The sequence below is a fragment of the Oncorhynchus kisutch genome, linkage group LG19 (genome assembly GCF_002021735.2).
Source record: "Oncorhynchus kisutch isolate 150728-3 linkage group LG19, Okis_V2, whole genome shotgun sequence".
Lineage (NCBI taxonomy): Eukaryota > Metazoa > Chordata > Actinopteri > Salmoniformes > Salmonidae > Oncorhynchus > Oncorhynchus kisutch.
Window position 1 is genome coordinate 50,647,689 of NC_034192.2, and position 26,620 is coordinate 50,674,308.

Below are 26,620 nucleotides of genomic sequence, written 5' to 3' on the forward strand. Positions count from 1 at the left end.
GCTAGAATCCTGACTAGAACCAAAAAATTTGATCATATTACTCCAGTGCTAGCCTCTCTACACTGGCTTCCTGTCAAAGCAAGGGCTGATTTCAAGGTTTTACTGCTAACCTACAAAGCATTACATGGGCTTGCTCCTACCTATCTCTCTGGTTTGGTCCTGCCGTACATACCTATACGTACGCTACGGTCACAAGACGCAGGCCTCCTAATTGTCCCTAGAATTTCTAAGCAAACAGCTGGAGGCAGGGCTTTCTCCTATAGAGCTCCATTTTTATGGAACGGTCTGCCTACCCATGTCAGAGACGCAAACTCGGTCTCAACCTTTAAGTCTTTACTGAAGACTCATCTCTTCAGTGGGTCATATGATTGAGTGTAGTCTGGCCCAGGAGTGGGAAGGTGAACGGAAAGGCTCTGGAGCAACGAACCGCCCTTGCTGTCTCTGCCTGGCCGGTTCCCCTCTTTCCACTGGGATTCTCTGCCTCTAACCCTATTACAGGGGCTGAGTCACTGGCTTGCTGGGGCTCTCTCATGCTGTCCCTGGAGGGGGTGCGTCACCTGAGTGGGTTGATTCACTGTTGTGGTCATCCTGTCTGGGTTGGCGCCCCCCCCCCCTTGGGTTGTGCCGTGGCGGAGATCTTTGTGGGCTATACTCAGCCTTGTCTCAGGATGGTAAGTTGGTGGTTGAAGATATCCCTCTAGTGGTGTGGGGGCTGTGCTTTGGCAAAGTGGGTGGGGTTATATCCTTCCTGTTTGGCCCTGTCCGGGGGTGTCCTCGGATGGGGCCACAGTGTCTCCTGACCCCTCCTGTCTCAGCCTCCAGTATTTATGCTGCAGTAGTTTATGTGTCGGGGGGCTGGGGTCAGTTTGTTATATCTGGAGTACTTCTCCTGTCCTATTCGGTGTCCTGTGTGAATCTAAGTGTGCGTTCTCTAATTCTCTCCTTCTCTCTTTCTTTCTCTCTCTCGGAGGACCTGAGCCCTAGGACCATGCCCCAGGACTACCTGACATGATGACTCCTTGCTGTCCCCAGTCCACCTGGCCATGCTGCTGTTCCAGTTTCAACTGACCTGAGCCCTAGGACCATGCCCCAGGACTACCTGACATGATGACTCCTTGCTGTCCCCAGTCTACCTGGCCATGCTGCTGCTCCAGTTTCAACTTCCACCTGACTGTGCTGCTGCTCTAGTTTCAACTGTTCTGCCTTATTATTATTCGACCATGCTGGTCATTTATGAACATTGAACATCTTGACCATGTTCTGTTATAATCTCCACCCGGCACAGCCAGAAGAGGACTGGCCACCCCACATAGCCTGGTTCCTCTCTAGGTTTCTTCCTAGGTATTGGCCTTTCTAGGGAGTTTTTCCTAGCCACTGTGCTTCTCCACCTGCATTGCTTGCTGTTTGGGGTTTTAGGCTGGGTTTCTGTACAGCACTTTGAGATATCAGCTGATGTACGAAGGGCTATATAAATAAATTTGATTTGATTTGATTTGATAACTGGTACACCAACATACCCTGTACACCACCATACCCTGTACACCAACATACCCTGCACATCCCCATACCCTGCACACCACCATACCCCGCACACCAACATACACGGTACACCAACATACAATGTAAGCCATCATTCCCTGTACACCATCATACCCTGTACACTACCATACCCTGTACACCACCACACCTTGTATAATTCTCATAGCTTTTAGCCGTACCCTTATTCTACTCCTCCTATGTTCCTCTGGCGATGTAGAGGTGAATCCAGGCCCTGCAGTGCCTAGCTCCACTCCTATTCCCCAGGCGCTCTCTTTTGACGACTTCTGTAACCGTAATAGCCTTGGTTTCATGCATGTTAACATTAGAAGCCTCCTCCCTAAGTTTGTTCTATTCACTGCTTTAGCACACTCTGCCAACCCGGATGTTCTAGCTGTGTCTGAATCCTGGCTTAGGAAGACCACCAAAAACTCAGACATTTTAATTCCAAACTACAACATTTTCAGACAAGATAGAACTGCCAAAGGGGGCGGTGTTGCAATCTACTGCAAAGATAGCCTGCAGAGTTCTGTCCTACTATCCAGGTCTGTACCCAAACAATTTGAACTTCTACTTTTAAAAATCCACCTCTCTAAAAACAAGTCTCTCACCGTTGCCGCCTGCTATAGACCACCCTCTGCCCCCAGCTGTGCTCTGGACACCATATGTGAACTGATTGCCCCCCATCTATCTTCAGAGTTCGTGCTGCTAGGCGACCTAAACTGGAACATGCTTAACACCCCAGCCATCCTACAATCTAAACTTGATGCCCTCAATCTCACACAAATAATCAATGAACCTACCAGGTACCTCCCCAAAACCTTAAACACGGGCACCCTCATAGATATCATCCTAACCAACTTCCCCTCTAAATACACCTCTGCTGTCTTCAACCAAGATCTCAGCGATCACTGCCTCATTGCCTGCATCCGTAATGGGTCAGCGGTCAAACGACCTCCACTCATCACTGTAAACCGCTCCCTGAAACACTTCTGCGAGCAGGCCTTTCTAATCGACCTGGCCGGGGTATCCTGGAAGGATATTGATCTCATCCCGTCAGTAGAGGATGCCTGGATATTTTTTAAAAATGCCTTCCTAACCATCTTAAATAAACATGCCCCATTTAAGAAATTTAGAACCAGGAACAGATATAGCCCTTGGTTCTCCTCAGACCTGACTGCCCTTAACCAACACAAAAACATCCTATGGCGTTCTGCATTAGCATCGAACAGCCCCCGTGATATGCAGCTGTTCAGGGAAGCTAGAAATCATTATACACAGGCAGTTAGAAAAGCCAAGGCTAGCTTTTTCAAGCAGAAATTTGCTTCCTGCAACACTAACTCAAAAAAGTTCTGGGACACTGTAAAGTCCATGGAGAATAAGAACACCTCCTCCCAGCTGCCCACTGCACTGAAGATAGGAAACACTGTCACCACTGATAAATCCACCATAATTGAGAATTTCAATAAGCATTTTTCTACGGCTGGCCATGCTTTCCACCTGGCTACTCCTACCCCGGACAACAGCACTGCACCCCCAACAGCAACTCGCCCAAGCCTTCCCCATTTCTCCTTCTCCCAAATCCATTCAGCTGATGTTCTGAAAGAGCTGCAAAATCTGGACCCCTACAAATCAGCCGGGCTAGACAATCTGGACCCTTTCTTTCTAAAATTATCTGCCGAAATTGTTGCCACCCCTATTACTAGCCTGTTCAACCTCTCTTTCGTGTCGTCTGAGATTCCCAAAGATTGGAAAGCAGCTGCGGTCATCCCCCTCTTCAAAGCGGGGGACACTCTTGACCCAAACTGCTACAGACCTATATCTATCCTACCGTGCCTTTCTAAGGTCTTCGAAAGCCAAGTCAACAAACAGATTACCGACCATTTCGAATCTCACCATACCTTCTCTGCTATGCAATCCGGTTTCAGAGCTGGTCATGGGTGCACCTCAGCCACGCTCAAGGTCCTAAACGATATCTTAACCGCCATCGATAAGAAACATTACTGTGCAGCCGTATTCATTGATCTGGCCAAGGCTTTCGACTCTGTCAATCACCATATCCTCATCGGCAGACTCGACAGCCTTGGTTTCTCAAATGATTGCCTCGCCTGGTTCACCAACTACTTCTCTGATAGAGTTCAGTGTGTCAAATCGGAGGGTCTGCTGTCCGGACCTCTGGCAGTCTCTATGGGGGTGCCACAGGGTTCAATTCTTGGACCGACTCTCTTCTCTGTATACATCAATGAGGTCGCTCTTGCTGCTGGTGAGTCCCTGATCCACCTCTACGCAGACGACACCATTCTGTATACTTCCGGCCCTTCTTTGGACACTGTGTTAACAACCCTCCAGGCAAGCTTCAATGCCATACAACTCTCCTTCCGTGGCCTCCAATTGCTCTTAAATACAAGTAAAACTAAATGCATGCTCTTCAACCGATCGCTACCTGCACCTACCCGCCTGTCCAACATCACTACTCTGGACGGCTCTGACTTAGAATACGTGGACAACTACAAATACTTAGGTGTCTGGTTAGACTGTAAACTCTCCTTCCAGACCCATATCAAACATCTCCAATCCAAAGTTAAATCTAGAATTGGCTTCCTATTTCGCAACAAAGCATCCTTCACTCATGCTGCCAAACATACCCTTGTAAAACTGACCATCCTACCAATCCTCGACTTTGGCGATGTCATTTACAAAATAGCCTCCAATACCCTACTCAACAAATTGGATGCAGTCTATCACAGTGCAATCCGTTTTATCACCAAAGCCCCATATACTACCCACCATTGCGACCTGTACGCTCTCGTTGGCTGGCCCTCGCTTCATACTCGTCGCCAAACCCACTGGCTCCATGTCATCTACAAGACCCTGCTAGGTAAAGTCCCCCCTTATCTCAGCTCGCTGGTCACCATAGCATCTCCCACCTGTAGCACACGCTCCAGCAGGTATATCTCTCTAGTCACCCCCAAAACCAATTCTTTCTCTGGCCGCCTCTCCTTCCAGTTCTCTGCTGCCAATGACTGGAACGAACTACAAAAATCTCTGAAACTGGAAACACTTATCTCCCTCACTAGCTTTAAGCACCAACTGTCAGAGCAGCTCACAGATTACTGCACCTGTACATAGCCCACCTATAATTTAGCCCAAACAACTACCTCTTTCCCAACTGTATTTAATTTTAATTAATTTATTTATTTTGCTCCTTTGCACCCCATTATTTTTTATTTCTACTTTGCACATTCTTCCATTGCAAAACTACCATTCCAGTATTTTACTTGCTATATTGTATTTACTTTGCCATCATGGCCTTTTTTGCCTTTACCTCCCTTCTCACCTCATTTGCTCACATTGTATATAGACTTGTTTATACTGCATTATTGACTGTATGTTTGTTTTTACTCCATGTGTAACTCTGTGTCGTTTTATCTGTCGAACTGCTTTGCTTTATCTTGGCCAGGTCGCAATTGTAAATGAGAACTTGTTCTCAACTTGCCTACCTGGTTAAATAAAGGTAAAATAAATAAATAAATAAAATAAATAAATATCACCACACCTTGTATATCACCACACCTTGTATACCACCACACCTTGTATACCACACACCTCTTACACCACCATACCCTGTACATCACCATACCCTGTACATCACCATACCCTGTACACCACCATGTACACCACCACACCTCCATACCCTGTACACCACCATACACTGTAAACCAACATACCCTGTACACCTCCATACCCTGTACACCTCCATACCTTGTACACCACCATACACTGTACACCAACATACCCTGTACACCTCTATACCCTGTACACCTCTATACCCTGTACACCTCCATACCTGTGCACCTTCATACCTTGTACACCTCCATACCCTGTACACCAACATACCCTGTACACCTCCATACCATGTACCCCTCCATGCCCTGTACACCTCCATACCATGTACACCTCCATACCCTGTACACCACCATACACTGTACACCAACATACCCTGTACACCTCTATACCCTGTACACCTCCATACCCTGTACACCACCATACCCTGTACACCACCATACCCTGTACATCACCATACCCTGTACACCACCATACCCTGTACACCACCATACCCTGTACACCACCACACCTTGTATATCACCACACCTTGTATACCACCACACCTTGTATACCACACACCTCTTACACCACCATACCCTGTACATCACCATACCCTGTACACCACCATACCCTGTACACCACCATACCCTGTACACCACCATACCCTGTACACCACCATACCCTGTACACCACCACACCTTGTATATCACCACACCTTGTATACCACCACACCTTGTATACCACACACCTCTTACACCACCATACCCTGTACATCACCATACCCTGTACACCACCATACCATGTACACCTCCATACCCTGTACACCTCCATACCATGTACCCCTCCATACCCTGTACACCACCATACACTGTACACCAACAAACCCTGTACACCACCATACCCTGTAAACCCCCATGGCCTGTACACCTCCCTACCCTGTACACCACCATACACTGTACACCTCCATACCCTGCACACCTCCATACCCTGTACACCTCCATACCCTGTACACCACCATACCCTGTACACCACCATACACTGTACACCTCCATACCCTGTACACCTCCATACCCTGTACACCTCCATACCCTGTGCACCTTCATACCCTGTACACCGCCATACCCTGTAAACCTCCATACCCCTGAGAATCTCAGTCCTCTCATTCACATAGGTTACATCTATTATGTATTCCTTTTTCCTCCAGCACAAAAGGGTATAGGTCCCTCGCATACACCCACAGACACTTATGCAACACACACACATGCATGCACATACACACGCATGCACACACACGCATGCACACACACACACACACACACACACACACACACACACACACACACACACACACACACACACACACACACACACACATACACACACACACACAAACACACAAACTCATCACCTTCATGCTGTGCTGTGCCACAACACCTTTTGAAAGGTGTGAGGGGGTCTTCAACTGAGATCCATATGCTTTTTGAATCTAGCTGTGCCTATTGATCATGCTCAGAGTTCACAGGAGTGTAGGGTCACTGTTTGTTTAATTTCTACCCTTGTCTTTTAAGGCCATAACCTGTTTTCTCCGAACAATTACAATGGAAGAGGATCAATGAGAGTCTCACAATCTTCACAGCTCGATGTGACAATAAAGGGATACTGGACTGGAGTCCCCTTCCTCTAGCACCTCCCACGTTAACCTTTAATGTGACAGGCCGGACAGGTCCATCAATCACAGTGATTGACAGGTGCATCAAACACTCATCTCCAGATCAATCTGATAGATTTTCCCACTCCTTCGGTGGATTTGACATTTACCAGTGAGTTGTTTATTGTTTGGTGATTAGAAAAGCCAGGGGCAAAGACATAGGGGAGAGATCAATCATTGTGTCTGCCGTCTCATCATTGTGTCTGCCGTCTCTTCATTGTGTCTGCCGTCTCTTCATTGTGTCTGTCGTCTCATCATTGTGTCTGCCGTCTCATCATTCTGTCTGCCGTCTCATCATTGTGTCTGCCATCTCATGATTGCATCTGCTGTCTCATCATTGTGTCTGTTGTCTCATCATTGTGTCTGTTGTCTCATCATTGTGTCTGTTGTCTCATCATTGTGTCTGTTGTATCATCATTGTGTCCTTGGTATTGTAACACTATGTTAATAACCTTAGTATTGGTAACACTATGTTAATAACCTTAGTATTGGTAGCACTATGTTAATAACCTTAGTATTGGTAGCACTACGGCAATAACCTTAGAATTGGTAACACTCTGTTAATAACCTTAGTATTGGTAACACTATGTTAATAACCTTAGTATTGGTAACACTATGTTAATAACCCTAGAATTGGTAACACTATGTTAATAACCTTAGAATTGGTAACACTCTGTTAATAACCTTAGTATTGGTAGCACTACGGCAATAACCTTAGAATTGGTAACACTCTGTTAATAACCTTAGTATTGGTAGCACTACGGCAATAACCTTGGTTATGTAACACTACGTTGATAACATTGGTTTTGTAACACTATGTTAATAACCTTAGTATTGGTAACACTACGGTAATAACCTTGGTATTGTAACACTACGTTAATAACCTTGGTATTGTAACACTACGGTAATAACATTGGTATTGTAACACTACGATAATAACCTTGGTATTGTAACACTACGGTAATAACATTGGTATTGTAACACTACGGTAATAACATTGGTATTGTAACACTATGTTAATAACCTTAGTATTGGTAACACTACGGTAATAACCTTGGTATTGTAACACTACGTTAATAACATTGAATTTGTAACACTATGTTAATAACCTTAGTATTGGTAACATTATGTTAATAACCTTAGAATTGGTAACACTATGTTAATAACCTTAGAATTGGTAACACTCTGTTAATAACCTTAGAATTGGTAACACTATGTTAATAACCTTAGTATTGGTAACACTATGTTAATACGTTGCCAATACAAAGGTTATTGACGTAGCGTTGCCAATACTAAGGTTATTAGCAGAGTGTTGCCAATACTAAGGTTATTAAAATAGTGTAACAGGTACTATGGTTATTAACTTAGTGTTACCAATAGTAAGGTTATTAAAATAGTATAACAGGTACTACAGTTATTAACTTAGTGTTCCCAATATTAAGGTTATTAAAGTAGTGTTAGCAGTACTACAATTATTAACGTATTGTTACCAATACTAAGGTTATTAATGTAGTGTTAGCAGTACTAATGTTATTAAAGTAGTGTAAAAATGTATGACAAAATTGTGGTTTATAACCAGTTCCATGATTTTGAAATATTGATTATATATTTACAACATTAAAATATGTATTTCTTCTATCACCTGATCTCAATATGATAGGATCTGGCTGCAGAGCAGATGAGGATGGGGATGCTTTGCAATATTGTCCCAATGACCAAAAGCATGTGGCAATTCCTTTCGAATTCCCTGCTGTATAAAGGAACGATGTGCCATCTGATGATGTTTATTAATGACCCTGGCATGTTTAGAGGTAGCTGCCACGTGGCTAAAGTTATGCACTGCAAACTGAGCCTGAGCCGATACACAAAGAGAGGTGGAGAGGATAGGGCGCAAAGCACCTGGTGGACATCCATATTAATGCCTTTTCTGTGTTCCTCTGCCATGAATCTCAAGGAAGTCTCAACAACTAGCTTTGACCCTTTTGAAAACATACTCTGTATGTTATGCACCATTGTGCCCATACACCTCTCTGTATCATCAAATGGACTGGGCATGTTCTTAGCTTACAATGTAGAGAGTTCAGTTTTGGTAGAAAATAGGGCATTGAGTTTGAAACTCCACCTGATCTGACCTTCATGTCTCAGGTTACCCTGACTGTAAAGACAGCATTTAGGAGAAAGGACTGATTACACAATATCCTCACACTGGTGACTCACCACTGAGCAAGCTGACTTTGTAAAGAAATGGTATTGAATAGTCTGATTCACCATTTTAAATGAGACAAGACCAACTGTGGTCTTGTAATGATGAAATAGCTTTGAGAATAACCCTCATCTATTTAGCCAGGGCGCTCTTTTAAAATATTGATCTTGATAATCTTTGCAAGTGGCGCGCAATAACCCCTCTGCCTTTGGAAACCTAATCCTATTTTCTTCTCACTCGGGCAGACGCTTCTACACATGAAGGAGATCCTTGCAACTTTCATGTTGCACATCAAAAAGGGAACAGTTCGAGATTCCCCATCTGCAGGAGAACGTGTACTGCTCCTGCCTCAAGGCCACAACGACACTGCTCGCCCGTTTCAAAGTGAACACCGGGGGGAGGGAGGGGGCGCAGAGAGAGTCAACTCACCACCACTGAGGCAGCAAGCTTAATTACCTTTACACACCAATAGAAATGCCTGTAATAAGCAGAAAATGCTCTCCTTACCCACGTTCAGGCTCATAATTGCTCATTTTCACTGTGCCTTTCTAAGTAAAGACTGTCATGTGGATGAGCTGGGGAATACAAAAGATGTTTGATTTTTGGAGGTGTTGGTGGTGGTGTGCATGTTTGTGATGGTCAGACCACTGTAGAGTTGAATAGAGTTGAAACACACACAGGAAACAGTAGGCACCCTAAGGAGTATCTGTCCCTCTTTGGTGTTTAGTACACACACAGACGTGTACATGCATGGGCTGTGAACATGTCGTTTTTTTTTTGTAAAACTAACTTCAAGGTTCATGGCATCATATGCATCTTGCATTTAAATAAAAGGGATTGCAGGGTGTCTGTTTTTCCAACATAATTCCCATACTCGAGCATTGCAATGGACATTTGTGGCACAAGTTTAACGATTTCTTTGTGAAACACTCAAAACACAGGGTCCAAAAACTATGGCTCATCAAAAAATGCCTCTCGTACATAACTCTAACCCTAATCATAGCATTTTTTATGAAATGAGCCCTTGAAGTAGGTACTAAGTGGTGGAACTGCTTACACACCTGCTGCTATAAAGAATAGCAAGTAGCAAAACGCATGACAATCTTCTGAAGAGGACGAAACATGCACTGTGCAAAATAGCAAACAGAAAAACCAGGAGGTTTTGTTGCAAACATAATCCCACAGAAACTGATATCTTTGACAGTAAACATAATCCCACAGAAACTGATATCTTTGACAGCAAACATAATCCCACAGAAATTGATATCTTTGACAGTAAACATAATGGCACAGCCACTGATATCTTTGACAGTAAACATAATCCCACAGCAATTGATATCTGTGACAGTAAACATAATCCCACAGCAATTGATATCTTTGACAGTAAACATAATCCCACAGCAATTGATAGTTTTGACAGTAAACATAATCCCACAGAAACTGATAGTTTTGACAGTAAACATAATCCCACAGGCTCTGATAGCTTTGACAGTAAACATAATCCCACAGCAATTGATAGCTTTGACAGTAAACATAATCCCACATCCACTGATAGCTTTGACAGTAAACATAATCCCACATCCACTGATAGCTTTGACAGTAAACATAATCCCACATCCACTGATAGCTTTGACAGTAAACATAATGCCACATCCACTGATAGCTTTGACAGTAAACATAATCCCACATCCACTGATAGCTTTGACAGTAAACATAATCCCACATCCACTGATATCTTTGACAGTAAACATAATCCCACAGAAATTGATATCTTTGACAGTAAACATAATGGCACAGCCACTGATATCTTTGACAGTAAACATAATCCCACAGCAATTGATATCTTTGACAGTAAACATAATCCCACAGCAATTGATAGTTTTGACAGTAAACATAATCCCACAGAAATGGATAGTTTTGACAGTAAACATAATCCCACAGGCTCTGACAGTAAACATAATCCCACAGCAATTGATATATTTGACAGTAAACATAATCCCACATCCACTGATAGTTTTGACAGTAAACATAATCCCATATCCACTGATAGCTTTGACAGTAAACATAATGCCACATCCACTGATAGTTTTGAGAGTAAATATAATCCCATATCCACTGATAGCTTTGACAGTAAACATAATGCCACATCCACTGATAGCTTTGACAGTAAACATAATCCCACATCCACTGATAGCTTTGACAGTAAACATAATCCCACATCCACTGAAAGCTTTGACAGTAAATTGTCCACTGACATGTAAAGAAGTAGTCTCACAGCTAGAAAAACATGTTGCTCAAAATCACAAGAAGAAAGCCGTCCGCAGAAATGTGCAGTGTGAAATAGTAAAAGATCTGCAGTTAGACTAACAGACCAACTCTTTCTCTGTTCCTATTTTGACACAGATTCATGACTGCTTCCAATGCCACCCCATCTCAGTTTTTATAACATACATTGTTTTGGAATAGGGTAATGATACAGGTCTGCTTAGATGTTTTTTAAGAATATGGTTAGAGCCACATATTTCTTTATTAACCTAAAATATAACCTACCCTCCTTTTGATGAATTAGATAAGAACAGTCATTCCTTATCACGGTTCCCTTTATCAACAGCCCCATCTCACTATGATCTCACATTCTAAATAAAGAGTTGTTTTAGGGAGGTAAACACAAGTGCTAGCAGAGAGAAAGACAGTATAATATTATGTCAACACTGAACTGTTTGGTTCCCTTTAGTTGCTCTGGTTGTAAAATGCATACAATAATATGAAATGCACGTTTTCTAGTTTGTCATAGTTTTACTGGAGATGGCCCATAAAATAATTTGTCAATCATTCTCTGTTGACAAGTATTTACCACCCTTTCCAATGTGGCAAGCAGCGTTCTGTTTACAAGGTGACGCAATAGTGAAATAGAGTTATTAAGTTACATATAATGGCTATGGAGTGGAAGGCAGAAACCACTGCAATGCAACAAAGGAAAGTTAAATAAAGGTGCCACAGTTCTCTAGCTCAGCTACAAGGTTTGTATTTGACAGGGATGTGAGCTGAGGGGGTGAGAACTAGCAAGTAGCTCGCTAATGACTAGCCATTGTTACACTTGTCTCCCATTAAGACAGGGTTATGCAGCCACCCACAAATCAGCTCCCGTAATATGCCTCATCCGTCCCTCTATTTGTTGAACGCACATTGATGAGAAATAAAGTTCTCGACATGAACTCTGGGCCTCATAAAACTAACTGATTGTCCAACCTACGCAGTCCAGGCAAGTGCTTGGCGTGGACCTCTGCGCCTCCCAACGTGACACATCGTCCTAATGTTTCTTCTACTATCCTCTCCGAGGTGATGATGATTGGGGAGGAGAGTGGTGATCAGAGAGAGAGTAAGGCAGAGAGAAAATGAGTGCTCATCTTAGGGTTGAGGATGGTGTTGTTCTCCACGCTGCCTTGTCCAGATCCCACAGCATAGGTCATCTTGTTTTCTATAATGAAGCCCAGAGGCAGTGCGAATGGAAATGCCCCAATTAGACACTTTTATTCAAATGTACACAACAGTTCTATGAGACTTTGGCGATGAATAGCGTTTCTCATTGTGAAAACAAAACCTTGTGTTTATCATCTATACCCTTCAAACTCAACTCTGGATCACGAAGACAGTTCCACTGCATTTTTTCCATTGTTGCCCTCTAATCAGGGACTGATTTTGACATGGGACACCAGGTGGGTTCAATTGATAATCAGGTGGAACAGAAAACCAGCAGGCTCTGGACCTCGTTGGGAAAGAGTTGAATATCCCTGAATTATACTGTATAAAGTATTCTATATATTCTGTCTGTTGATTCTGTTTACTGTGACATCAATATTACACCAAATCTAATTCTGGGTATATGTAAATGTGCTTGGCGAATAAAGGTGATTCTGTGACCTTCTCAATAATGTGGCAAGCAGAAGAGGAAGCAGGGAATACCGGGAGGTGGGCTGCCTGGCAGGGTTGTGGATCGGTTGAGCACCGTGTTAAGGTATGGTATTTGGAGGTGGTTTGCAGTATACTTTGCAGAGCAAGTGAGGTAAGGAGGATGAAGTTGATATTTTCTTAATGAGAGGATGTCCTCATTGTGCCTCATCTCCACATATACCTTGTGAATGAGGGCATTACCAACCCCACATTTCACATCTTTATTTTCCCTGAGTTTATTCTCCACACATTCTCCCTGCGGAGTCTTGGGCATCAGCGTACCAACCCCTGCTACCAACTGACACTTAGTGCCCAAAACCTTCCCCCAGGGGGGTTGCTGTAGCTAAAATGCAAGCTGATCTATTATTAATCGGATGCAAGTGCTTATTTGCATGCCTGTTGATGTATCGATTCAGTCATGTGAAGCGCACAAAAAGGCTGGAGGGAGTCGTTTTTCTAATTTGCACCCCCTCACCCATCCCATTCCACGCATTCCCTCGGCGTCTGTCTGTCAAGACCCATTTTCCTGCCCCCAGCGAAAAACGAAGTCACAGTTTCCGCTTCAGCACAAAATCATTTCAAACAGATAGGGCCTTACATGCTCTGAATTACTTTGATGAATTACAAACGTCCATCTCTTCTATTTGTTTTTAGGTAACACTACATTATTTTGGGATTTTTAAAAATGTAACCTTTATCTAACTATGCAAGTCAGTTAAGAACAAAATCTTATTTACAATGACAGCCTACCCCAGATAACACTGTGCACCACCCTATGAGAGTCCCAATCACAGCTGGATGTGAACCAAGGCCTGTAGTGACACCTCCTTGCACTGAGATGCAGTGCCTTAGACCACTGCGCCACTCAGGTAACCTTAGGAACAAAGCACAAATGCCCTGAACCTAACATGGAAAACATAGCCTTTATGTACACCTGAAATCAACGCATTAATGCATTGCATTGTAAAAACAGGAGACATTAAGATAAATAATTTCAATGCAATTGCTGCAGGTCAGTGTGATGGGTTGGGTCTGGAATTTGAATGAAGGGCTTGAAAGGGTCAGAATGAAGTGAGAACTCCAGCTTTGTGGTAGGGCCACTGTAAACGAATGAGGCGGGTAGGTTTTCCATGGAGTCCACCCACACTTAGCCCTGCTGCTCACCCCTGAGGTCACTCTCATCTGAAGCCCCTCTGGGTCTGTAGCAGCAACTTATCCTGTTGGTAATGGTAGCTTATACATTTATTGACCTTCTTCCTCTGATCCTCTCAACTATTTGCAAGTCTTTTCAATTTCTTGACTTTTGCCTCCTTCGCCTCAAGAACTCCAACTATCTGGTATATTACAATGCACGATGCAGTATTGAAAACACGCACATGTGTGATAAGATATACAATGCGTGTGTACAGGAAGCTTGCAAGCAAATCCACAAACAAATACACAGACGCAAACACACAGAAACATCCGAAGTAAGAGCGCAGGTTGCCTCCAGATCCATGCAGACACGATACTGACCACCCTCTGTGCTGGTGCAGATAACTCCCTTCTCCTTCCTTCCTTCCCTCCCTCCCTCCCTCTCTTTCTCACTCCATTCCTCTCTCCTCATTTTCCCTCATTCCCAGGAAGCTGATGCATTGGGCCATGCACCACAGGGATACTCTCCACCACCCCTGCCAGCTCATCCCTGTCTGGTCCTGGAAGATATTACCCCACCCTTCCCCGTTCCACCCTCCCCTTCTCCCCCAGCGTGCTTACAGCTGGCCCTCCTCTATCCATACCTCTCTTAAGGACCCAGCCCACGAGAAAGCATGCCTTTGCTTTATAGTCCCAACATCTGCTTGCTGTCTCCTGTGGTTGAGCGAGCACAAGCTGACTTTTCTGTTACACCGGGCCAAGTTAGGCTCCGGTCTGTTCCTAAGTCTGTGTAATTAAAGCACTGCATTGCCTGCATTGAGAATGGGTGACCAGAACCTAGGTAACACACAGAGGGGGTGACCTGAACCTAGGTAACACACAGAGGGGGTGACCTGAACCTAGGTAACACACAGAGGGGGTGACCTGAACCTAGGTAGAACACAGAGGGGGTGACATGAACCTAAGTAACACACAGAGGGGGTGACCTGAACCTAGGTAACACACAGAGGGGGTGACCTGAACCTAGGTAACACACAGAGGGGGTGACCTGAACCTAGGTAGAACACAGAGGGGGTGACCTGAACCTAGGTAGAACACAGAGGGGGTGACCTGAACCTAGGTAACACACAGAGGGGGTGACCTGAACCTAGGTAACACACAGAGGGGGTGACCTGACCCTAGGTAACACACAGAGGGGGTGACCTGAACCTAGGTAGAAAACATAGGGAGTGACCTGAACCTAGGTAACACACAGAGGGGGTGACCTGAACCTAGGTAGAACACAGAGGGGGTGACCTGAACCTAGGTAGAAAACATAGGGAGTGACCTGAACCTAGGTAGAAAACAGCCCAGAAAAATAAATATGAATAGATAGCATTAGGATACCAGAGTGGATGCTGGGATATTGGAGAGGTTGCTGCCCACTTTAAAATCAATAAAAGGTAATCGATAGTTAAGGTCACCTTTCAGGTGTAGCAGAACAGCATGGGGTACACACTTCAGTGATTTGGTGGTCAAACATTTTACATGACTTATTCACACAAAGGAGTGATGCTCTTTACCCCCTGTGGAGTGCACGGTCACTACAAGTCATGGAGTCTTTTGTTGTTGTTTATTGTTGAATTACTTTCCTCTGATTTTCATCTTTTAATCTTGGTTCTGCTGCTGCCGCCAATTCCAATTTTATATTCCCCGATGTATCTTCTCTTCTCTTTTGTAGTCCTTATATTATTATCAGTGGGAGCCACTCCATTCCTGCCCTCATCCTCCATCAGAGGGCTTGCACTTGACTGGACCCATGCTCATATCCTTCCACATACATCCTATCCTTTTCAAATGTCAAGCGAAAGGGCAGCCTTAATCCCAGACTTCCCCAGATGAAAACCACAGGGAGATGTTCGGTTGGACGCCACATGCTTTATCACGCACCATTACAGGGGTTACCAGGTGGTCCGAGGCAGATGCAGCCAACTAAGCATGTACCCTGGGTTTCCTTTTTCAATAACATTTTGTCTGTTCACAGCCTGGGGAATTAACTTGACACTCTGACTTCACAAGCAGAGCAAGTGATATTCCTTCCTCGAGACTATCAACATCAAATCAAACCAAATAAAAATCGAATTGTACTTGTCACATGCTTCGTAAACAACAGATGTGGAAATGCTTACTTACAGGCCCTTAGCAGTCTTATAGCTTGGGGGTGGAAGCTGTTCAGGGTTGTGATTGGTTCCAGACTTTGGTGCCACTTGCCGTGCGGTAGCAGAGAGAGCTGGAGTCTTGGACAATTTTAAGGGCCTTCCTCTGACACCGCCTGGTATAGATGTCCTTGATTTCAGGGAGCTCGGCCCCAGTGATGTACTGGTCCATACGCATTACCCTCTGTAGCGCCTTGCGGTCGTATGCCAAGCAGTTGCAATACCGTGATACAGCCAGCCAAGATGCTCTCAATGGTGGAGTTGTAGAACCTTTTGAGGATCTGAGGGCCCATGCCAAATCTTTTCAGCATTCGGAGGTTTGCAGAGGCGTTGCGTGCCCTTTTCACGACTGTTTTGGTGTGTTTGGAACATGATAAATCCTTAGTGATACGGACACAGAACTTCAAACTCTCGTCCCTCTCCACTACAGCCCCGTTGATGTGAATGGGGGCGTGCTCGGCCCTCTGTTCCCTGTAGTCCAAGATCAGCTCCTTTGTCTTGCTGACATTGAGGGAGAAGTTGTTGTCCTGGCACCACACTGCCAGTTCTCTGACCTCTTCCCTATAGGCTGTCTCATCCTCATTGGTGATCAGATCTACCACCGTTATGTCTTAGGCAAACTTAATGCTGGTGTTGGAGTAGTGCTCATATCCTGTACCAGATCATGTTGCTATGGAGACTAGGATGGGAGTGCAGCGATGAGACAAGATCGTAACTAGCAATTGGATATCACAAAAAAAAATCCCTTCACTGGTACTAAGGGGCATAGCCCAAAACATGAAAAACAGCCCTAGATCATTATTGCTCCTCCACCAAACTTTATTGTTGGCACTATGCATAGGTGCAGGTAGCGTTCTCCTGGCATCCGCCAAACCCATATTCGTCCATCGGACTGACAGATGGTTAAGCGTGATTCATCACTCCAGAGAATGTGTTTCCAATGGCGTCGAGCTTTACACCTCTCCAGCCAATGCTTGGCATTGCACATGGCGATCTTAGTCTTGTGTGTGGCTAGTTGGCCATGGAAACCCATTTCATGAAACTTCCGACAAATAGTTATTGTGCTGACATTGCTTCAAGAGGCAGTTGGAATGTGGTAGTGAGTGTTGCAACCGAGGACAGATTTTTACGCTAGTTTTTTACGCTATTCGGTATTCCCGTTCTGTGAGCTTGTGTGGCCTACCACTTCACAGCTGAGCCATTGGTGCTCCTAGACAAATTCACTTCACAATAACAGCGCTTACAGTTGACCGGGGCTGCTCTAGCATGGCAGAATTTTCATGAACAGATTTGTTGGAAAGGTGGCATCCTATGACGGTGCCACATTGAAAGTCACTGACCTCTTCAGTAAAGCCATTCTATTGCCAATGTTCTTTATGGAGATTGCATGGCTTTGTGCTCGATTTTATACTGGACAAAGGACAAGAAGGTAGAGACAACAATGCATCACGGCAAAGCAGTCACAACTGTCAGTAAGAGTGTCCATGATTGAGTCTTTGAATGAAGAGGTTGAGATAAAACTGTCTAGTTTGAGTGTTTGCGCAGCTCTTTCCAGTCACTAGCTGCATCGAACTAAAAAGACAAGTGACCCAGGAATGTGTGCTTTGGGGACCTTTAACAGAGTGTGACTGGCAGAATGGGTGTTGTATGTGGAGGATGAGAGCAGCAGTAGATATCTCAGATAGGGGGGAGAGAGGCCTAAGAGGGTTTTATAAATGAGCATCAACCAGTGGGTCTTGCGACGGGTTTAAAGAGGTGACCAGTTTATAGAGGAGTATAGAGTGCAGTGATGTGTTCTATACGGAGCATTGGTGGCATTTCTGATGGCTGAATGGTAAAGAACATCTAGCCGCTCGAGAGCACCCTTACCTGCCAATTTATAAATTATGTCTCCTTAATCTAGCATGTGTAACAGTATAGCTTCCGTCCCTCTCCTCGCCCCTACCTAGGCACGAACCAGGGACCCTCTGCACGAACCAGGGACTCTATGCACACATCAACAACTGACACCCACGAAGCATCGTTACCCATCTCTCCACGAAAGCCACGGCCCTTGCAGAGCAAGGGGAACAACTACTTCAAGGTCTCAGAACGAGTGACATCACCGATTGTAACGCTATTAGCACGCACCACCGCTAACTAGCTAGACATTTCACATCGGTTACACATGGGTAGGATGTTCATCTGAATCAGGGTTAGTTTGGCAGCTGGGGTGAAAGAGGAGTGATTACGATAGAGGAAACCATGTCTAGATTTAACCTTAGCCTGCAGATTTGATATGTGCTGGGAGAAGGACAGTGTACCGTCTAGCCATACTTCCAGTACTTGTAAGAGGTGACTACCTCAAGCTCTAAACCCTCAGAGGTTGTAATAACACCTGTGGGGAGAGGGACATTCTTCTTTCCAAACCACACGTAGAAATGTTCATCCATCTCAAGGTTAGTGATGGCTGCTCTAATGTCCAGAAACTCTTTTCAGTCATAGGAAACGATGGCAGAAGTATTACGTACAAAAAAAGTTTAAGATCAGCACAGACTAACACACAAAATAGCAGTATTGGTCAGGAGCCCAAAAAATGGCTGCCATACATTCCAGCGCCATTCTGTGCATTATCTCACAACCATCTTTTAACCCTTTTTATGTGTTTTCAGACGTCCTGCAATTATGATATAATATGATTTTAATCAGGCAGTCTTTCATTTCCCTCTGCCTTTACGATTCATGTTGGTCTTTGTTAAGAGTGTGGGCCTTTGGCTTTCAAGTCTAGCAACTGTAATTGACATGTAGAGAAAAGGAGGAATTGTAGGTTTCTGAGCTCAGTGTGATCCAAATGATTCATGCCGCAGCGAGAAAATGACTGAAATTAGCCAAGCTTCCCTCACAACTCCTGCTGCTAACACTGGCAGCAGAACTGACAAACATCGAGGTTGAGAAAGAGTGAAAGAGAGAGTGAGAGAGATAATTTAGTATTTCTTTAAATATCTGTGGGTACATCTTCCTATTCTAAATCAATAATTTGTACTATTATTATAACGCTGTGCCACCAGGGAGTGGTAACACCAATTAGACATTTTAGATAATTAAGGATTTATTTTAAATGGAGGCCACATATGCTCAAATCTAAGGTCATCAATAATTTTAAAAATTAAAATAATTTGTTTGCCACTGAATAGAATTCCTAAGATCTTTGTATATCTTTGTGATCAGTGATTTTCAAGGTGGTAACACCAATAACATAAAACTGAGGGACACACAGGTCACACTTCATTTGGATAGTCTGCATTGTCCATCTGTAGATGCTATACTTGGCCATACTGTCAACGAACTATCTGATGATAAGCAACTGGTTGCTAAGGTTAGAGTTAGCTTTACGGTATGGTTTAGAATAAGGGTTAGGGTAAGTGTAAGGGTTAAGGCTAAGGGTTAAGTTTTGGGTTAGGAAAAGGGATTACGTCTTGAGTTAGGGATAGGGCTAGGGCTAGGGTTAGTAGATAGTTGAAATGTTACTGATAGTCTTTAGAGCATCTACAGATGGACTATCCAAATAAAGTGCTACTGACAGATGTTATGCTAGTAAAACATGTAGGTGTGTAACGGTTGTTGGAAAGAAGGTGTGGACCAAGTTGCAGAGTGGTACGTGTTCATGATTATTTGCAGACACAAAAACAGAAAACATAGAACAAAACAGAATGCCCACCCCAAAGGGCGTGACAGTATCCCCCCCGCCCCCAAAGGTGCGGACTCCGGCCGCAAAACCTAGACCTATAGGGAAGGGTCTGGGTGGGCATCTATCCGCAGTGGCGACTCTGGTGCGGGATGTGGACCCCTGGAGTGGGGACCCTCGCAGGGGCCCCGGACGGGAGGGCGACTCTGGCAGCTCCGGACAGGAGGGCGACTCTGGCAGCTCCGGACAGGAGGGCGACTCTGGCAGCTCCGGACAGGAGGGCGACTCTGGCAGCTCCGGACAGGAGGGCGACTCTGGCAGCTCCGGACAGGAGGGCGACTCTGGCAGCTCCGGACAGGAAGGCGACTCTGGCAGCTTCGGACAGGAGGGCGACTCTGGCAGCTCCGGACAGGAGGGCAACTCTGGCAGCTTCGGACAGGAGGGCGACTCTGGCAGCTCCGGACAGGAGGGCGACTCTGGAAGCTCCGGACAGGAGGGTGACTCTGGAAGCTCCGGACAGGAGACTGGCACAGGACTCACCAGGCTGGGGAGACATACAGGCGGCCTCCTCCTTGGCAGAGGCACCGGACACACTGGGCCGTGGAGGCGCACTGGCAGTCTTGAGCGCAGAGCTGGCCCCACCCATTCTGGCTGGATGCCAGCTTCCACCCGGCAAATGCGGGACGCTGGCACGGAGCACACCGGCCCATGAATGCTCGGCCGAGACACAGTGCGCATCACCCCATAGCACGGGGCCTGACCAGTCACATGCTTGCCAGTGTAAGCACGGGGAGTGGGCTCAGGTCTCCATCCTGACTCTGCCACACTCCCCGTGTGCCCCCAAAACATTTTTTGTGGGGCTGCCTCTTGGGCTTCCTTGCCAGCCATGTTCCCTCGTAGTGTTGCCGCTCAGCCTTAGCTGCCTCCAGTTCCTCCGCTGGATGGCGATACTCCCCAGCCTGCCTCCAGGGTCCCTTCCCATCCAGGATCTTCTCCCATGTCCAGGAGGCCATTACACCACGCTGCTTGGTCCTTTGGTGGTGGGTAGTTTTGTAACGGTTGTTGGAAGAAGGTGTGGACCAAGGTGCAGGGTGGTACGTGTTCATGATTATTTAATAGAACAGAACACTGAATGACAAAAACAACAAAGAGAACGAAATGAAACCGAAACAGTTCTGTCTGGTGCAGACACAAAAACAGAAAACATAGAACACAACAGAATGCCCACCCAACTCACGCCCTGACCAAAGCAAAATAGAGACATAAAAAGGATCTCTAAGGTCAGGTGTTTTAATAGCTTTATTTGTTTTTACTGATCTATACAATATACTACATTGTTTTGTTTACTGTCTAGGATTTCAAATAATAGATAGATATATCTAAATCCACAAAACGTCACTACACCTTTACACATCACCCTTGGGTACAACACAAAGACGTGCAAACACACACACACACGTACACGCATGCACGCACACACACACACACGCACACACACACACACACACACACACACACACACACACACACACACACACACACACACACACACACACACACACACACACACACACACACACACACACACACACACACACACACACACACACACAGAGGATACTCAACATTAATGTGAGGACCCTGCCATCTTAAAGAGGAGGAATGAGAAAAAAATCCCCTTTAATTTTTGAGGCAAGATGTTTGACCTTTCTTAGTATCTTCCACCCTGCGCCTTTCATCAACTTGGCAGATACAGCCTCCTCGCCAACAAGAGACCAATTTGAATCTACATTTAATAGGACCATAACTTTCCTTACAGGTAATAAACTCTTTTACTCTCTACCCAGGAAAGATGCTGATGGGGTCTTTTTTTCTTCAGAGGAACACATTTAATGGCCGGTTCTCCCAAATAAATAATATGATGATGAAACAACCATTTTCTTCCTTTTATACAGAGTAAACAATGCATTATTTCTGTGGCTGGGGTTCAACTGTTACCGACTTCGATTACAGGCTACTGTTTGTGGTCTGCCTAAGACTTACTGAATTATCTTGAAACGGTTTAAACGGCTACTCCATCATGCTAATAATTATTGTTCTTTCAAAGGAACATGAAACACCACATCTTTTCACAGCTTTTACATCAGTATTTTCAATTTTTGCTTCTGCCTCATTAAGTTCTGTCAAATATAATATGAAGGAGAAGTGCATCGCATTGGGGAGCTGAAAAATGTACCTGCCAGTAATATCAGGGTTCGCACCTCAGCATTACTGCTACGTCATCGAGGTTGGTGAGGGAAATGGGTTCACCGAAGGAGACTTCCTCTTGTCAGTGGTGGTGCTCATTAAAAACATATCATCTACATCACTGGTTCACAAACTTAAATGCTGCTTGACCGGCTAAAGCCTTTTAAACATTCGTACCCTAGAGAAGGACATGTTTCGAGACATTGTTCACCTGCAAACTATATGGGTCCTGACTCCTGACCCTCTAGTGGAGTAAATAACTGGGTGAACTAGTAGCGTACAATTTGAACTACCTTTCAAGAACAACTCCTAACAGATATGGCTCTCTAATTAGCAACTATTTATGCCCCCTTCAATCGTCCATCCTGCCAGTCACGCACACACATGCGCACACACACACACGCGCACACACACACACACACACACACACACACACACACACACACACACACACACACACACACACACACACACACACACACGCAGCCACCCTCTCTGGTTTCATGGAGGCTTTGTGGTGGGCCTCTCTCCCTGGGAGGGTGACCCCCTAGCAGATGCAGGCCCTGGGGCTCTGGAGCCTGGTGTGTGCCCTCCCATCCTCTAGCCCCCAGCCACTTCAAGCCCAATCCAAGCCTGATGGATGCCAGCCACTCTGGGGCCTGAAAGGCCTGTATTGATCTTGCTGCATGGTGGATGGAAAGGTCATCTTCCTGCCCTGGGGATAAACTGATTTAGACTACAATCTACATCCACCCTCTGAACTTGTGCACCATCCTCTGTACCCCCCCCCCTCCCCCTCTCTGTTTGGTGTCATCTTTGTGTGGGACACAATCCCCCTGCCATCCATTGGTCCATTCCCCCCGAGGGGAAGCCTATGTGGTCTACTTCAAACGTTTACAAAAAAAATTGCTTTCCCTAACACATTTCATGTTGCTGTTGTTTTGGCCTACTTTGAATATAATGTGTGTTTGTGTTTGTGTTTAGACACAGCTACTTTATGAAGAGCTTCTCTATATAATGTGTGTTTGGGTTTCAGACACAGCTACTTTATGAAGAGCTTCTCTATATAATGTGTGTTTGGGTTTCAGACACAGCTACTTTATGAAGAGCTTCTCTATATAATGTGTGTTTGGGTTTCAGACACAGCTACTTTATGAAGAGCTTCTCTATATAATGTGTGTTTGGGTTTCAGACACAGCTACTTTATGAAGAGCTTCTCTAAATAATGGTGTCACTGGTGGATATTTCCATTGACTTCATCTTATATTTCTAATTATGTCCTCAGTAAACATATGTATTCGACATCATCATTCAACCATTGTGTAAAGGAAACTTTTGTAATATATATTTTTTTACTCTCGCAGTACCAAACATATTTTATGTCGAACACCTCTCATGAATGGTTGTCTGCAAAATTGTGTCATGACATGTTTCAAAAAGATCTAGTGAATGCATTATGTGTGACGCACTTAAGCGTAGTGGGTGTGGAGTCAGGCGCAGGAGGCAGAAAGTACTGAGTAGTGCTGTATTTAGGCACGGGGAAAATCGTGCGCTCCAAAACTCACAGGCGCAACAAACACGATACCCAAAACCAGGACCTAACAAGTCCAGAGGGAAAACCCCAAAATGAAACACGCTACCAATACACTACCACACACAAACACAGTGGGAAAGGTCCCCTTGGAGCGCTGCACCCACTCCTCCACCGCAAGGGCCTGGGTCTGACTCTGATGCCACGGTGCCAGGACCGGCTGGTAGCCCAACACGCATTGGAATGGTGACATGTTTGTGGAGGAGTGGCGGAGTGAGTTCTGAGCCAACTCCGCCCATGGGACGTACCTTGACCACTCCCCTGGCCAGTCCTGGCAATACGACCTCAGAAATCTACCCACCTCCTGGTTCACTCTCTCCACCTGCCCATTACTCTCGGGGTGATAACTGACCGAGACCCCCAGCCGCTCCATCAATGCCCTCCATACTCGGGACGTGAACTGGGGACCCCGATCAGAGACGATGTCCTCCGGCACGCCGTTGTGCCAGAAGACGTGGGTAAATATGGCCTCCGCTGTCTGTAGGGCCATAGGGAGACTGGTAAATGGGAGGAGACGGTAGGACATAGAAAACCGATCCACAACAACCAGGACCGCAGTGTTCCCATGAGACGGGGGAAGATCGGTCAGGAAGTCCACTGACAGGTGAGACCACAGCCACTGTGGAAAGGGAAGGGGCTGTAACTTCCCTCTAGGAGGGTGCCTAGGAGCCTTACTCTGGGCGCACACCGAACAGGAAGAGACATAGAACCTCATGTCCCTAACCAAGGTGAGTCACCAGTACTTCCCCCTAAAACACTGCGCTGTCCTCGCCACCCCAGGATGACCCGAAGAGGGTAGTGTGTGAGCCCACCGAATCAATTGATCACGGACACCAAGCGGCACGTACTTCTGACCTGTAGGACATTTTGGAGGCGCAGGTTCCACCCGTAACGCCCGCTCAATGTCTGCGTCCACCTCCCATACCACCAGTGCCACCAGCTTAGAAGCTGGAAGGACGGGAGTGGGATCGATGGGCCGATCCTCCGTGACATAGAGACGGGACAGCGCGTTGGCCTTCTTGTTAAGGGAACCTGGTCTACACGAGATAGTAAACCTAAACCGGGTGAAGAACATGGCCCACCTTGCCTGATGCAGATTCAGTCTCCTAGCTGCCCTGATATACTCCAGATTACGGTGGTCAGTCCAGATGAGGAAAGGGTGCTTAGCCCCCTCAAGCCAATGTCTCCACACCTTCAGGGCCTTGACTACAGCTAACAACTCCCGGTCCCCCACATCATAGTTACGCTCCGCCGCACCGAGCCTCTTCGAAAAGAAAGCGCAGGGGCAGAGTTTCGGTGGCGTACCCGAGCGCTGTGATAGCACGGCCCCAACCCCAGCCTCGGAGGCGTCCACTTCCACCATGAACGCCAAAGAGTGGTCCGGGTGCGCCAACAAGGGTGCATCAGTGAACAGCACCTTCAACCGATTGAAGGCTCTGTCAGCCTTTGCCGACCACCATAAACGCACTGGGCCCCCCTTCAGCAGTGAGGTAATGGGGGCCGCCACCTGACCAAAACCCCGGATAAACCTCCGGTAGTAATTGGCAAACCCTAAAAACTGCTACACTTCCTTCACCGTGGTTGGAGTCGGCCAATTATGCACAGCCTTAACGCGGTCACACTCCATCACCACCCCCGAGGTGGAAATGCGATAACCCAGGAAGGAGATGGCTCGTTTGGAGAACACACACTTCTCAGCCTTAACGTATAGGTCATGCTCCAGCAGTCTCCCAAGCACCTTGCGCACCAGAGACACATGCGCAACCTCGGGATAGTGAACTCAGGATAGTGATCCCTCGCAGAGTCTGGGCAATTCCAAACAGTGTTGGCCCACTCCAGAGCTCGGCCCGTCAGGCAGGAGACGAGGACGCTCACACTCTCCTCCCCCGAGGGAGTCGGCCTCAGGGTAGCCAGGTACAACTCGAGCTGGAGTAAAAACCCCTGGCACCCAGCCACCGCTCCATCGTACTCTCTTGGGGGTGCAAGACGAAGTGCGTTGGAGCCGGATGCGGCCGGAGGAGTAGGTTGACTCATCGGAGGAGACGGAGATGAGGTGGGGAGACCACTCCTCTCCCATCGGTCCATTCGCACCATCATTTGGTCCATTGCAGACCCAATCCGATGGAGGATGGTGGTAAGGTGGAGGACGCAGCTCCTGCTGACTCCATTCTTGGTAGGTGCGGGCTTCTGTGATGCATTTAAGCGTAGTGGGTGTGGAGTCAGGCGCAGGAGGCAGAAAATACTGAGTAGTGCTTTATTTAGGCATGGGGAAAATTGTGCGCTCCAAAACTCACGGGCGCAACAAACACGATACCCAAAACCAGGACCTAACATGTCCAGAGGGAAAACCCCAAAACTAAATACGCTACCAATACACTACCACACACAAAGACAGTGGGAAAAGTAAGCCTGCACAAATAGCAGACGGGCCGACCAGCTTAAATAGCCCAACTAAACGTAAAAAGGGATCGGTGGCAGCTAGGAGACCGGTGACGACGACCGCCGAGCACCGCCCGAACAGGAAGAGAAGCCACCTTCGGTAGGAGTAGTGACATTATTTCTACCCTTCAAGTAGTATAACCCATTTGCGTGTTTGTGAGTGTGTTTGTCAGTGTTTATGTCTCTGTGTGTGTATGTGTGTGTGTGTGTGTGTGTATGTGTGTGTGTGTGTGTGTGTGTGTGTGTGTGTGTGTGTGTGTGTGTGTGTGTGTGTGTGTGTGTGTGTGTGTGTGTGTGTGTGTGTGTGTGTGTGTGTTAGTGTGTGTGTGTGTGTGTGTCTGTGTGT